Source organism: Somniosus microcephalus, chromosome 17 (assembly GCF_052327205.1).
Source record: "Somniosus microcephalus isolate GS21.2 chromosome 17, FLI_Smic_1.0, whole genome shotgun sequence".
Classification (NCBI taxonomy): Eukaryota; Metazoa; Chordata; class Chondrichthyes; order Squaliformes; family Somniosidae; genus Somniosus; species Somniosus microcephalus.
Window position 1 is genome coordinate 67032707 of NC_141003.1, and position 12469 is coordinate 67045175.

A 12469-nucleotide genomic window follows, 5' to 3' on the forward strand; every position below is an offset into this window, starting at 1 on the left:
GGGAGCCCGGCTGATCGTCCCCACAGCGTGCGGAGTAGCCGAGCCTCCACTGCCCGGCAATGGTAAGGACCTCGCCTTTTGGCCCTCTCGCGTCGCACTTGCGCATCCGAGCTACCTCCTTTGCCACTGTCCCACCAATGCGCTGAATGCCACCATTCCTAACTCCCTCGCTGATGCCGTCTCCTCACTCTGAAGCTACTCTTGTGCATTCCTGCTTTCAGCTGGTGACGACCAGGACCCTGAAGCTGCCAGTGACAGCCCCTCCGAGCGGGAGGAGGAGGAGGAGGAGGAGGAGCAACAGCAAGCTGGACCATCGGGGGAACACTCAGGTCCCGCAGGAGAGGACGAAATGCTTGACACGTCCTCACTGGACGAGTGCCTGGACGAGCTGTCGCAGGGGAATGCAGCTTCTGGGACCAGTGGCGTCCAGCCACCCAGGAGCCGTGCGCGTGGCCCGCGGCCTTCCCCCCCAAAGGGGGGAAGGATCAGAGGGGAGTGCTGTTGATCGGCACACTCGCCACCACCAACGTGGCAAGGTTCCCCTACTTCGGTCCCCTCCTCCCCAGCGGGAGAGTCGCGAATCCAGTCCGGACACCTTCACCTCGGAGGAGGCGCGGAAGCTGGATAAGATGGCCGAGGATTCGGACCGGCGCCACACGGAGCTCATGAGCGTGGTGGGGCGCATGCCTGAGGCCATCGAGTCGCTGGCGACCAGTGTGCGCGAGTTCGGGGCATCAACTTCCGCGAGTGGCCGCATGCTGGCTGATGCCGTCAAGACCCTGGCGGGTGTGATGCGGGCGCACACCAGGACAACAGGGGCACTCACTGCTGCCACACGCGCTGTCTCAGGCAGGCATCGCCAGGGCAGCCGCCGCGCTGGAGCATCCCAGCGAGCCGCCCCTCGGCTGATTGTTGCGGATCCTGCAGTGCGGGCCCAGCCGAGTGCCAGCGCGGCACAGCACCAGCCAGCGCATCCCAAACACCAGCTGGCCCACATTGCGCCATCCGTCGCCGCCATTCCTCCACTGGGGCGTCAAGGGCAAGCGGCTGGAGCTGATGTTGGCCAGGCTCAGGTGCGCCACTCAGCAGACGGCCCCTCGAGGCCCAAAGGCCGTGTAGGCCGCCCCCCAGTGGCATGTGGCGGAAGGACATCTGAGCCTCAGGCGTCTTCCCCCAGCCTCGCAGCAGCCACTGGGCAGAGCTTGCGAAGGAGCAGCAGGCCGGGCAGGGGAGGCAAAAGGCTGGGCAAGGTCTCGCCCTCGCGGGCCACTCAGTAGAGGGTGTGGCCAGCTTTCATTTTATATGGCGGTGGCCATCTTTCTTTTGCCCATGGTTGTTTGGTTCGTGGGCTTATTTTTTGCGTTAGGCCGAGGTTGAGGCCCGGGTTGTTCAAATGTGGAGTGACTCCTCCTCAGTTTGTGGGAGTGAGTCGTTTGTTGGGCTTTTTGTGGGGCCCGATGATTGTTTTTGGGGATTCATGTGGGAAGGGGTTTTCATTTTTGTGTAATAAATAGTTATCTTTATTCATGCAGTCTCCATGGTTGTTCTTGTTAGTGTTTGTTGGCTTCGCCGGCTGAGGGCATGCGGAGCGGCTGCATTCATCTTCCCTCATGGCCCCAAGGCATTCCCTGACAGGGGGCTTAGAAGTAACGTGTAATAAGGTGGCGTCGCGCGGCCCTTGGCCCTGGTCGCTCCCTCCTGGGAATGTACTCCTGCTCCTCCTCCTCCTCCTCCTGCTCCTCCTGCTCCTCCTCCTCCTCCTCATGCTCCTCCTCCTGAGGTGCTGCTCCAACGTCAGGTGGCAGTGCCCGAGTCCTGCGGATAGCCAGGTTGTGTAGCATGCAGCAAACTACCACAAATTGGGAGACCCGGTCCGACGAATACTGCAGAGCTCCTCCGGAGCGATCAAGGCAGCGGAACCGCTGCTTGAGGACCCCAATAGTTTGCTCGATGATGTTGCGGGTGGTTTGATGGCTCTCGTTGTAAGCCTCTTCAGCAGCGGTCCTGGGCGCGCGGAGCGGGGTCATGAGCCAGGTACACAAAGGATAGCCTTTGTCCCCGAGTAGCCATCCTCTTGGGGGAGGCTGTGCCTCGAACATGTCATGCACAGTACTCTGCCGCAGGATAAAGGCATCGTGGCTGCTGCCTGGGAAGCTGGCATTGACAGCCATGATGCGCTGCTTGTGGTCACAGACCAGCTGCACATTCAGAGAATGGTAGCCCTTCCTGTTGCGATACTGCTCGCCATGCTCCAGAGGGGCCCGCAAAGCCACATGTGTACAGTCAATGGCGCCCTGCACCAAGGGGAAGTCCCCGAGTCTGGCAAATCCCAATGCGCGCTGATGCTGGCTCTCCAGGGCCATGGGGAAGGAGATGAATTGGCTTCTCCTTCTGAACAGTGCTTCGGTCACCTGGCGGATGCAGCGATGCGCGCTGTACTGGGAGATGTTTGCTATGTCCCCAGCAGCGGATTGGAAGGAGCCGGTGGCATAGAAGTTCAATGCCACCGTCACCTTCACTTCCACCGACAGAGACGTCCTGCACCTGAGCTTTGGCCGCAGATCTCTGCGAAGCAGGTGGCAGATCTCTGCAATCACCTCCTTTCGGAATCGGAGCCTTCTAACACATCGCAAGGCACTCATGTTTAGGTAGGAGCGCTGCTGGCGGTATAGCCTGACTGGGTAAGGCCTACGTGGCCGACGCCTGTAGCCCCCTCTGCCTCTAGCCAGGGCTGCCCCTCTCACAATGCGTCTGCGAGCCCTACGGACATGGCGCTGCAGCTCCGCGTTGGCACCCCATGCAACCCCCATCAAATCCTGGCAAACACTCAAATTTCCAAAAGGCCACTTGCAGCGCTCTGGCCTGAGTCCAAAAATACCTGAGCTGTTGCTGCTTGAAACCAGTTAGCTATCCTCCTTGTTGTGTGTCCAGAAATGCGTTGCATAAGAGTGTTTGCTGAAAAATGGCTGGCCTTTATACTGGAGGGCATGTCCCCTTTAATTTGCACCCCCCGGGGCCCGCGCTGGTTGTGTTGCGTTCCTTTTTTCAAACGCTCCGGCCGCCAGCCGCACAATGGGGCGGTCCGACTGAAGTTTGGAATCGGGGCGGCCAAAGGGCGTTGCACGAGGGTGTGACATCATTTTCTGCGCGCGCATCCGGGCGGGCGCTAAACTTTGCGCCGGCGCTAACGGCCAACTTAATTTGGGGCGAGGCGCAAACTGCGCTGCGCCCGGGCGCTACACGCATAGCGCCCGGAATTCACTTCTCTTAAGGCGCTAACTGCTGGCGCAAGCAACTGAAAATCTAGCCCATGGCCTAGAAATTCGGTTGGCTTTGCGCCCAGTTTTCGCCCAAAGAGGGCTTTTGCGCCACTTGCTAAACTTCCCCCGATATTCAGCGGTGCGGTAATGGCGGCGTTAGCCAGTAGCGCTGCGCCACCACCGATGACGTCATCGGTGTGCGCAGTGCCCCGCTACCGCCCCGCTACCGCCCCGCTACCGGCCCAACCGCCATATTGAGTTGCGGCCGCCTCTTCCACGGCGGCCGCAAACAGCGACCAGAAAACGGGGCCTACCTGATGCGGTAGTGGGGCGAGTTAAGGCGGATGTGCGGCCGGCCGCTTTTTCGGCGGCCACCTGCCCGCACCTCCTTCCCCGGCCTCCTCCACCACCCCCCCGCGGCATTGCCGGCTGTTTTCCGGGAGCCCGGCACTTCTCCATGGTGCCTGGCTCATTTGCCGGCACTAGCGAGCGGCGATCGCGCTGTTGCAGGCACCTCCCCCTTAAGAGAGGGAGGAAGGCCTGCAGTACCGCAGCCTGCCGCTCCGCAGCGGGTGGCGCTGCGGCACTTAGCGCGCCGATATTCAGTTTCAGCGCCCCAAGCGGGGGCGCCAAAACCCTTGAATAGCGGCCGGCTTTGACGTGGGGCGCTGAAACTGAATTTCCGGCGGGCGCAAGTGGCTCCGCGCGCAGCGGTAACTTCTGGGCGCAAGCGAGCTGGCGGGCCCAAACTGAATTTCTAGGCCAATGTGTTTAATCCCAGTCCCGGTGTGTTTAATCCCAGTCCCGGTGTGTTTAATCCCAGTCTTGATGTGTTTAATCCCAGACCTGATGTGTTTAATCCCCATCTCCATGTGTCTAATCCCATTCTTGATGTGTTTAATTCCAGAATCGATGTGTTTAATCCCAGATCAATGTGTTTAATCCCAGTCTCGCTGTGTTTAATCCCAGTTGCGATGTGTTTAATCCCTGGCTCCATGTGTTTAATACCAGTCCCCATGTTTTTAATCCCACTCGCCATGTGTTTAATCCCAGTCTCAATTTTTTAATCCCAGTCTCCATGTGTTTAATCCCAGTCTCCATGTGTTTAATTCCACTATCCATGTGTTTAATCCCAGCATGAATGTAATTAATCTCAGTCTAAATGTGTTCAATCCCAGTCCCGATGTGTTTAAACCCAGTGTTGATGTGTTTAATTCCAGAATCGATGTGTTTAATCCCAGTCGCGATGTGTTTAATCCACGTCTCCATGCATTTAATTCCAGAATCAACGTGTTTAATCCCAGTCCCGATGTGTTTATTCCCAGTCTCGATGTCTTTAATCCCAGTCCTGATGTGTTTAATCTCAGTCTCGATGTCTTTAATCCCAGTCCTGATGTGTTTAATCCAAGTCTTGATGTGTTTAATCCAAGTCTCGATGTATTTAATCCCAGTCTCGATTTTTTAATCCCTGTCTCGATGTGTTTAATCCCAGAATTGATGTGTTTAATCCCAGTCTCGCTGTGTTTAATCCCAGTTTTCATGTGTTTAATCCAAGTCTTGATTTTTTAATACAATAGCAAAATACTGTGGCTGCTGGAAATCTGGAATAACAACAGAAAATGCTGGAAATACTCAGCAGGCCAGGCAGCATCCGTGGAGAGAAACAGAGTTAATGCTTCAGGTCTGGGACCCTTCATGACCCTTCAGAACTGATGAAGGGTGAAGGGTCCCAGACCTGAAACGTTAACTCTGTTTCTCTCCACAGATGCTGCCTGGCCTGCTGAGTATTTCCAGCATTTTCTGTTGATATTTCTCGATTTTTAATCCCAGTCTCGATGTGTTTAATCCCAGTTTCCATGTATTTAATCCCAGTCTCGATTTTTTAATCCCAGTTTCCATGTGTTTAATCCCAGTCGCGATGTGTTTAATCCCCATTCCCACGTGTTTAATCCCACTCTCCATGTGTTTAATCCCAGTTTGAATGTATTTAATCTCAGTCTGAATGTTCAATCCCAGTCCCGATGTGTTTAATCCCAGACCCGATGTGTTTAATCCCAGTCTCAATGTGCTTAATCCCAGTTTCGATGTTTTAATCCCAGTCTCAAGGGGCTAGATTTTCAGTTGCTTGCGCCAGCAGTTAGCGCCTTAAGAGAAGTGATTTCCGGGCGCTATGCGTGTAGCGCCCGGGCGCAGCGCAGTTTGCACCCCGCCCCAAATTAAGTTGCCCGTTAGCGCCGGCGCAAAGTTTAGCGCCCGCCCGGATGCGCGCGCAGAAAATGACGTCACATCCTCGTGCAACGCCCTTTGGCCGCCCCGATTGCAAACTTCAGTCGGACCGCCCCATTGTGCGGCGGGCGGCCGGAGCGTTTGGAAAAAGGAACGCAACACAACCAGCGCGGGCCCCGGGGGGCGCTAATTAAAGGGAACGTCCTCTCCAGTATAAAGGCCATCCTTTTTTCAGAAAACAGTCTTGTGCAACGCATTTCTGGAGACACAACAAGGAGGATAGCTAACTGGTTTCAAGCAGCAAGAGCCAGGTATTTTTGGACTCAGGCAACAGCGCTGCAAGTGGCCATTTGGAAATTAGAGTGTTTGCCAGGATTTGATGGGGGTTGCATGGGGTGCCAACGCGGAGCTGCAGCTCCATGTCCGTAGGGCTCGCAGACGCATTGTGAGAGGGGCAGCCCTGGCTAGAGGCAGAGGGGGCTACAGGCGTCGGCCACGTAGGCCTTACCCAGTCAGGCTATACCGCCAGCAGCGCTCCTACCTAAACATGAGTGCCGCGCGATGTGTTAAAAGGCTCCGATTCCGAAAGGGGGTGATTGCAGAGATCTGCCACCTGCTTCGCCGAGATCTGCGGCCAAAGCTCAGGTGCAGGACGTCTCTGTCGGTGGAAGTGAAGGTGACGGTGGCATTGAACTTCTATGCCACCGGCTCCTTCCAATACGCTGCTGGGGACATAGCAAACATCTCCCAGTACGGCGCGCATCGCTGCATCCGCCAGGTGACCGAAGCACTGTTCAGAAGGAGAAGCCAATTCATCTCCTTCCCCATGGCCCTGGAGAGCCAGCATCAGCGCGCATTGGGATTTTCCAGACTCGGGGAATTCCCCTTGGTGCAGGGCGCCATTGACTGTACGCATGTGGCTTTGCGGGCCCCTCTGGAGCATGGCGAGCAGTATCGCAACAGGAAGGGCTACCATTCTCTGAATGTGCAGCTGGTCTGTGACCACAAGCAGCGCATCATGGCAGTCAATGCCAGCTTCCCAGGCAGCAGCCACGATGCCTTTATCCTGCGGCAGAGTACTGTGCATGACATGTTCCAGGCACAGCCTCCCCCAAGAGGATGGCTACTCGGGGACAAAGGCTATCCTTTGTGCACCTGGCTCATGACCCCGCTCCGCGCGCCCAGGACCGCTGCTGAAGAGGCCTACAACGAGAGCCATCAAACCACCCGCAACATCATCGAGCTAACTATTGGGGTCCTCAAGCAGCGGTTCCGCTGCCTTGATCGCTCCGGAGGAGCTCTCCAGTATTCGCCGGACCGGGTCTCCCAATTTGTGGTGGTTTGCTGCATGCTACACAACCTGGCTATCCGCAGGACTCAGGCACTGCCACCTGACGTTGGACCAGCACCTCAGGAGGAGGAGCAGGAGGAGCATGAGGAGGAGGAGGAGGAGGAGGAGGAGGAGCAGGAGTACGTTCCCAGGAGGGAGCGACCAGGGCCAAGGGCCGCACGACGCCACCTTATTACACGGTACTTCTAAGCCCCCTGTCAGGGAATGGCCAGGGGCCATGAGGGAAGATGAATGCAGCCGCTCCGCAAGCCCTCAGCCGGCGAAGCCAACAAACACTAAGAAGAACAACCATGGAGACTGCATGAATAAAGATAATTTTTTATTACACAAAAATGAAAAGCCCTTCCCACATGAATCCCCAAAAACAATAAACGGGCCCCACAAAAAGCCCAACAAACGACTCACTCCCACAAACTGGGGAGGAGCCACTCCACCTTTATTGAAACCGGGCCTCAACGTCGGCCTAACGCAAAAAAAAAGCCCTCCAAAAGCACAACCATGGGCAAAATAAAGATGGCCACCGCCATATTAAAGGAAAGCTGGCCACACCCTCTACTGAGTGGCCCGCGAGGGCGAGACCTTGGCCAGCATTTTGCCTCCCCTGCCCTGCCTGCTGCTCCTTCGCAAGCTCTGCCCAGTGGCTGCTGCGAGGCTGGGGGAAGGCGCCTGAGGCTCAGATGCCCTTCCGCCAGATGCCGCTGGGGGGCGGCCTACACGGCGTTTGGGCCTCGAGGGGCCGTCTCCTGAGTGGCGCACCTGAGCCTGGCCACCATCAGCTGCAGCCGCTTGCCCTTGACGCCCCAGAGGGGGAATGGCGGCGACGGATGGCGCAATGTGGGCCAGCTGGCGTCTGGGATGCGCTGGCTGGTGCTGTGGCGCGGTGGCACTCGGCCGGGCCCGCACTGCAGGATCCGCAGCAATCAGCCGACGGCCGGCTTGCTGGGATGGTCCAGCGCGGCGCCTGCCCTGGCGATGCCTGCCTGAGACAGCGCGTGTGGCAGCAGTGAGTGGCCCTGTGGTCCTGGTGTGCGCGCGCATCACATCCGCCAGGGTCTTGACGGCATCAGTTAGCATGCGGCCAGTCGCGGCAGTTGCTGCCCCGAACTCGCGCACACTGGTCGCCAGCGACTCGATGGCCTCAGGCATGCGCCCCACCACGCTCATGAGCTCCGTGTGGCGCCGGTCCGAGTCGTCGGCCATCTGATCGAGCTTCCGCAGCTCCTCCGAAGTGAAGGTGTCCGGACTGGAGTCGCGACTCTCCCGCTGGGGAGGAGGGGGCCGAATTAGGGGACCCTTGCCGCGTTGGTGACGGCGAGTGTGCCGAGCAGCAGCACTCCCCTCTGATCCTTCCCCCCTTTGGGGGGAAGGCCGCGGGCCACGCGCACGGCTGCTGGGTGGCTGGACGCCACTGGTCCCAGAAGCTGCATTGCCCTGCGACAGTTCCTCCAGGCACTCGTCCTGTGAGGAGGTGTCGAGCATTTCCTCCTCTCCTGCGGGACGTGACTGTTCCCCCGAAGGTCCGGCTTGCTCCTCCTCCTCCTCCTGGTTGGAGGTGCTGTCACTGGCAGCCTCAGGGTCCTGGTCGTCACCAGCTGAAAGCAGGAATGCACAAGAGTAGCTTCAGAGTGAGGAGACGGCGTCAGCGAGGGAGTTAGGACTGGTGGGATTCAGCGCATTGGTGGGACAGTGGCAAAGGAGGTAGCTCGGATGGGCCAGTGCGACGCGAGAGGGCCAAAAGGCGAGGTCCTTACCATTGCCGGGCAGGGGAGGGTCGGATACACCGCACGCTGTGGGGACAATCACACGGGCTCCCATGAGCACACACACGCGCTCCTCCAGCCGAGTGAGCTTCTGCAGCTTGGCGCGGCCACCCCTGGCACGGGCCTGGCGATTAAACGCTACTTTAGCCTGCAAGAGAAAGGACGGGCTGTAAGTGCGCAGTGAAGCCCTGATGTAGTGTGCACTGCCTCCCATGGTGGAATAGCTTGGACAGAGTGAAGCCCTGATGTACTGTCCACTGCCTCCCATGGTGGAATAGCTGGGCCAAAGTGTAGAGTGCCGAATGGCCATTTGATGCTCATGACTGTCCCAATGCTGCTGGCTGAGGGCTGGCCAAAAGGACTTTCAGGTCCCTTTGCCCATCATGTCAGGTGTACATGCAAGAATGAGGAGGAGACTGGAAAGGCTACTCACCCTCACAATCCTGGTCAGATCGTTGTATTTCTTACGGCATTGTGTGTGGGTCCTGGGGGCCTCGCCGGTGAACGTCACCCTCTGGGCGATCTGCTTCCAGGCTTTGGTGTAGTCGTGGTGGGTTGGATTCCTCCCACTCTCTGGAAACAAGATCTTGCGCCTCACCTCCAGAGCTGTGACCATTATGTCCAGATCACCCTCTGAGAAGCGCAGGGCACGCTGACGGGCCTTCTCTGGCGTTGCCATGACTCCCTGGGGCTGAGCAGTAGTGTTGAGGCCTCTTTGCAAGGCTGCAGTGTGCAGGGCGTGGCAGCAGACCAATTCGTCCCTTCCCCCTTTAAGAGCTGGTCGGCACCACGGGGTCTGCTGTCAGTGCAAAAATGACCGCACCCGTGCTGCGCCCCGCCTGGGCGCTATCCCTCTGGACCGCCGGCTTAGCGCCTAAAGAGAGTAGTGGAACGCCTCTTTTAGCGCTCCACCAACCTCTTAGGGCGAAGCCACTGAATTCCCGGCAACGGGGCGCTACTTTGGGGCGGGCGCTAACTTCGGGCGGGCGCTAAGGTTAGCGCCCCAAAACTGTCTATACTGAAAATCTAGCCCAATGTGTTTAATCCCAGTCTCAGTGTGCTTAATCCCAGTTTTGATGTTTTAATCCCAGTCTTGATGTGTTTAATCCCAGACTCGATGTGTTTGATTCCCATCTTTATGTGTTTAATCCCAGTCTCAATGTTTTAATCCCAGTCTCGATGTGCTTTAATCTCAGTCCCCGTGTGTTTAATCCCAATCTCAATGTTTTAATCCCAGTCTCGATGGGCTAGATTTTCAGTTGCTTGCGCCAACAGTTAGCGCCTTAAGAGAAGTGATTTTCGGGCGCTATGCGTGTAGCGCCCGGGCGCAGCGCAGTTTGCGCCCCGCCCCAAATTAAGTTGCCCGTTAGCACCGGCGCAAAGTTTAGCGGCCGCCCGGATGCGCGCGCAGAAAATGACGTCACATCCTCGTGCAACGCCCATTGGCCGCCCTGAATCCAAACTTCAGTTGGATCGCCCCATTGTGCGGCTGGCGTCCAGAGCGTTTGTAAAATGGAACGCAACACAACCTGGGGAGCGCAAATTAAAGGGCCCTCCTCCTGCACTATAGAAGGCAGTCTGCATGTGTTGTGTGGAAGGATCCAGTGTGTTGTTGTGAACGGTGCATCATCATCATCATCATCATCCTCCTCCTCCTCCTCCTCCTCCTCCTCCTCCTCCTCCTCCTCCTCCTCCTCCTTTGAAAAAACACATGCACCCTACCCCTGTAAGAGCTCACTGGCACCAGAGTGTCTGCCGTGCGCTGCGCCCGAGCTCGGGTGTTGCGCTCTGCACCGCCGGCTTAGCGCCTAAAGATACTAGTGGAACGCCTCTTTTAGCGCTCCACCAACCTCTTAGGGCGAAGCCACTGAATTCCCGGCAACGGGGCGCTACTTTGGGGCGGGCGCTAACTTCGGGCGGGCGCTAAGGTTAGCGCCCCAAAACTGCCTATACTGAAAATCTAGCCCTATGTGTTTAATCCCAGTCTCGATGTGTTTAATCCCAGTCTTGATGTGTTTAATTCCCATCTTTATGTGTTTAATCCCAGTCTCGATTTTTTAATCCCAGTCTCGATGAGTTTAATCCCAGAATCGATGTTTAATCCCCAGCATGATGTGTTTAATCTCAGTCTCCATGTGTTTAATCCCAGTCTCGATGCGTTTAATCCCAGAATCAATGTGTTTATTCCCAGTTTTGATGTGTTTAATCCCGGTCTCGATTTTTTAATCCCAGTCTCGATGTGATTAATCCCAGTCTTGAGGTGTTTAATCCCAGAATCGATATGTTTAATCCCAGATCGATGTGTTTAATCCAAGACCCGAGGTCTTTACTCCCAGTCTCGATGTGTTTAATCCCAGTCCTGATGTGTTTAATCCCAGTCCCGATGTGTTTAATCCCAGTCTGAATGTATTTAAGCTCAGTCTCAATGTGTTCAATCCCAATCCCGATGTGTTTAATCCCAGATCTGGGGCTAGATTTTCAGTATAGACAGTTTTGGGGCGCTAAGCTTAGCGCCCGCCCGAAGTTATCGCCCGCCCCAAAGTAGCGCCCCGTTGCCGGAAATTCAGTGGCTTCGCCCTAAGAGGTTGGTGGAGCGCTAAAAGAGGCGTTCCACTAGTATCTTTAGGCGCTAAGCCGGCGGTGGAGAGCGCAACACCCGAGCTCGGGCGCAGCGCACGGCAGACACTCTGGTGCCAGTGAGCTCTTAAAGGGGAAGGGTGCATGTAGTCTGGAAAGGAGGAGGAGGAGGAGGAGGAGGAGGAGGAGGAGGAGGAGGAGGAGGAGGAGGAGGAGGAGGAGGAGGAGGTGGTGGTGGTGGTGGTGGTGGCCGGAAACATAAATAGACCGTTCAGAACAACACACAGCTTACTTCCACACAACACATGCAGAGTGCCTTTTGTACGAGTGCCCTTTAATTTGCGCTCCCCAGGGTGTGTTGCGTTCCATTTTACAAACGCTCTGGACGCCAGGCGCACAATGGGGCGGTCCGACTGAAGTTTGGATTCGGGGCAGCCAAAGGGCGTTGCACGAGGATGTGACGTCATTTTCTGCGCGCGCATCCGGGCGGCCGCTAAACTTTGCGCCGGCGCTAACGGGCAACTTAATTTGGGGCGGGGCGCAAACTGCGCTGCGCCCAGGCGCTACACGCATAGCGCCCGAAAATCACTTCTCTTAAGGCGCTAACTGCTGGCGCAAGCAACTGAAAATCTAGCCCCTGATGTTTTAATCCCACTCTCGATGTTTTAATCCCAGTCTCGATGTTTTAATCCCAGTCTCGATGTTTTAATCCCAGTTTCGATGTGTTTATTCCCAGTCTCTATGGGCTAGATTTTCAGTATAGGCAGTTTTGGGGCGCTAACCTTAGCGCCCGCCCGAAGTTAGCGCCCGCCCCAAAGTAGCGCCCCGTTGCCGGGAATTCAGTGGCTTCGCCCTAAGAGGTTGGTGGAGCGCTAAGAGAGGCGTTCCACTACTCTCTTTAGGCGCTAAGCCGGCGGTCCAGAGGGATAGCGCCCAGGCGGGGCGCAGCACGGGTGCGGTCATTTTTGCACTGACAGCAGACCCCGTGGTGCCGACCAGCTCTTAAAGGGGGAAGGGACGAATTGGTCTGCTGCCACGCCCTGCACACTGCAGCCTTGCAAAGAGGCCTCAACAGTACTGCTCAGCCCCAGGGAGTCATGGCAACGCCAGAGAAGGCCCGTCAGCGTGCCCTGCGCTTCTCAGAGGGTGATCTGGACATAATGGTCACAGCTCTGGAGGTGAGGCGCAAGATCTTGTTTCCAGAGAGTGGGAGGAATCCAACCCACCACGACTACACCAAAGCCTGGAAGCAGATCGCCCAGAGGGTGACGTTCACCGGCGAGGCCCCCAGGACC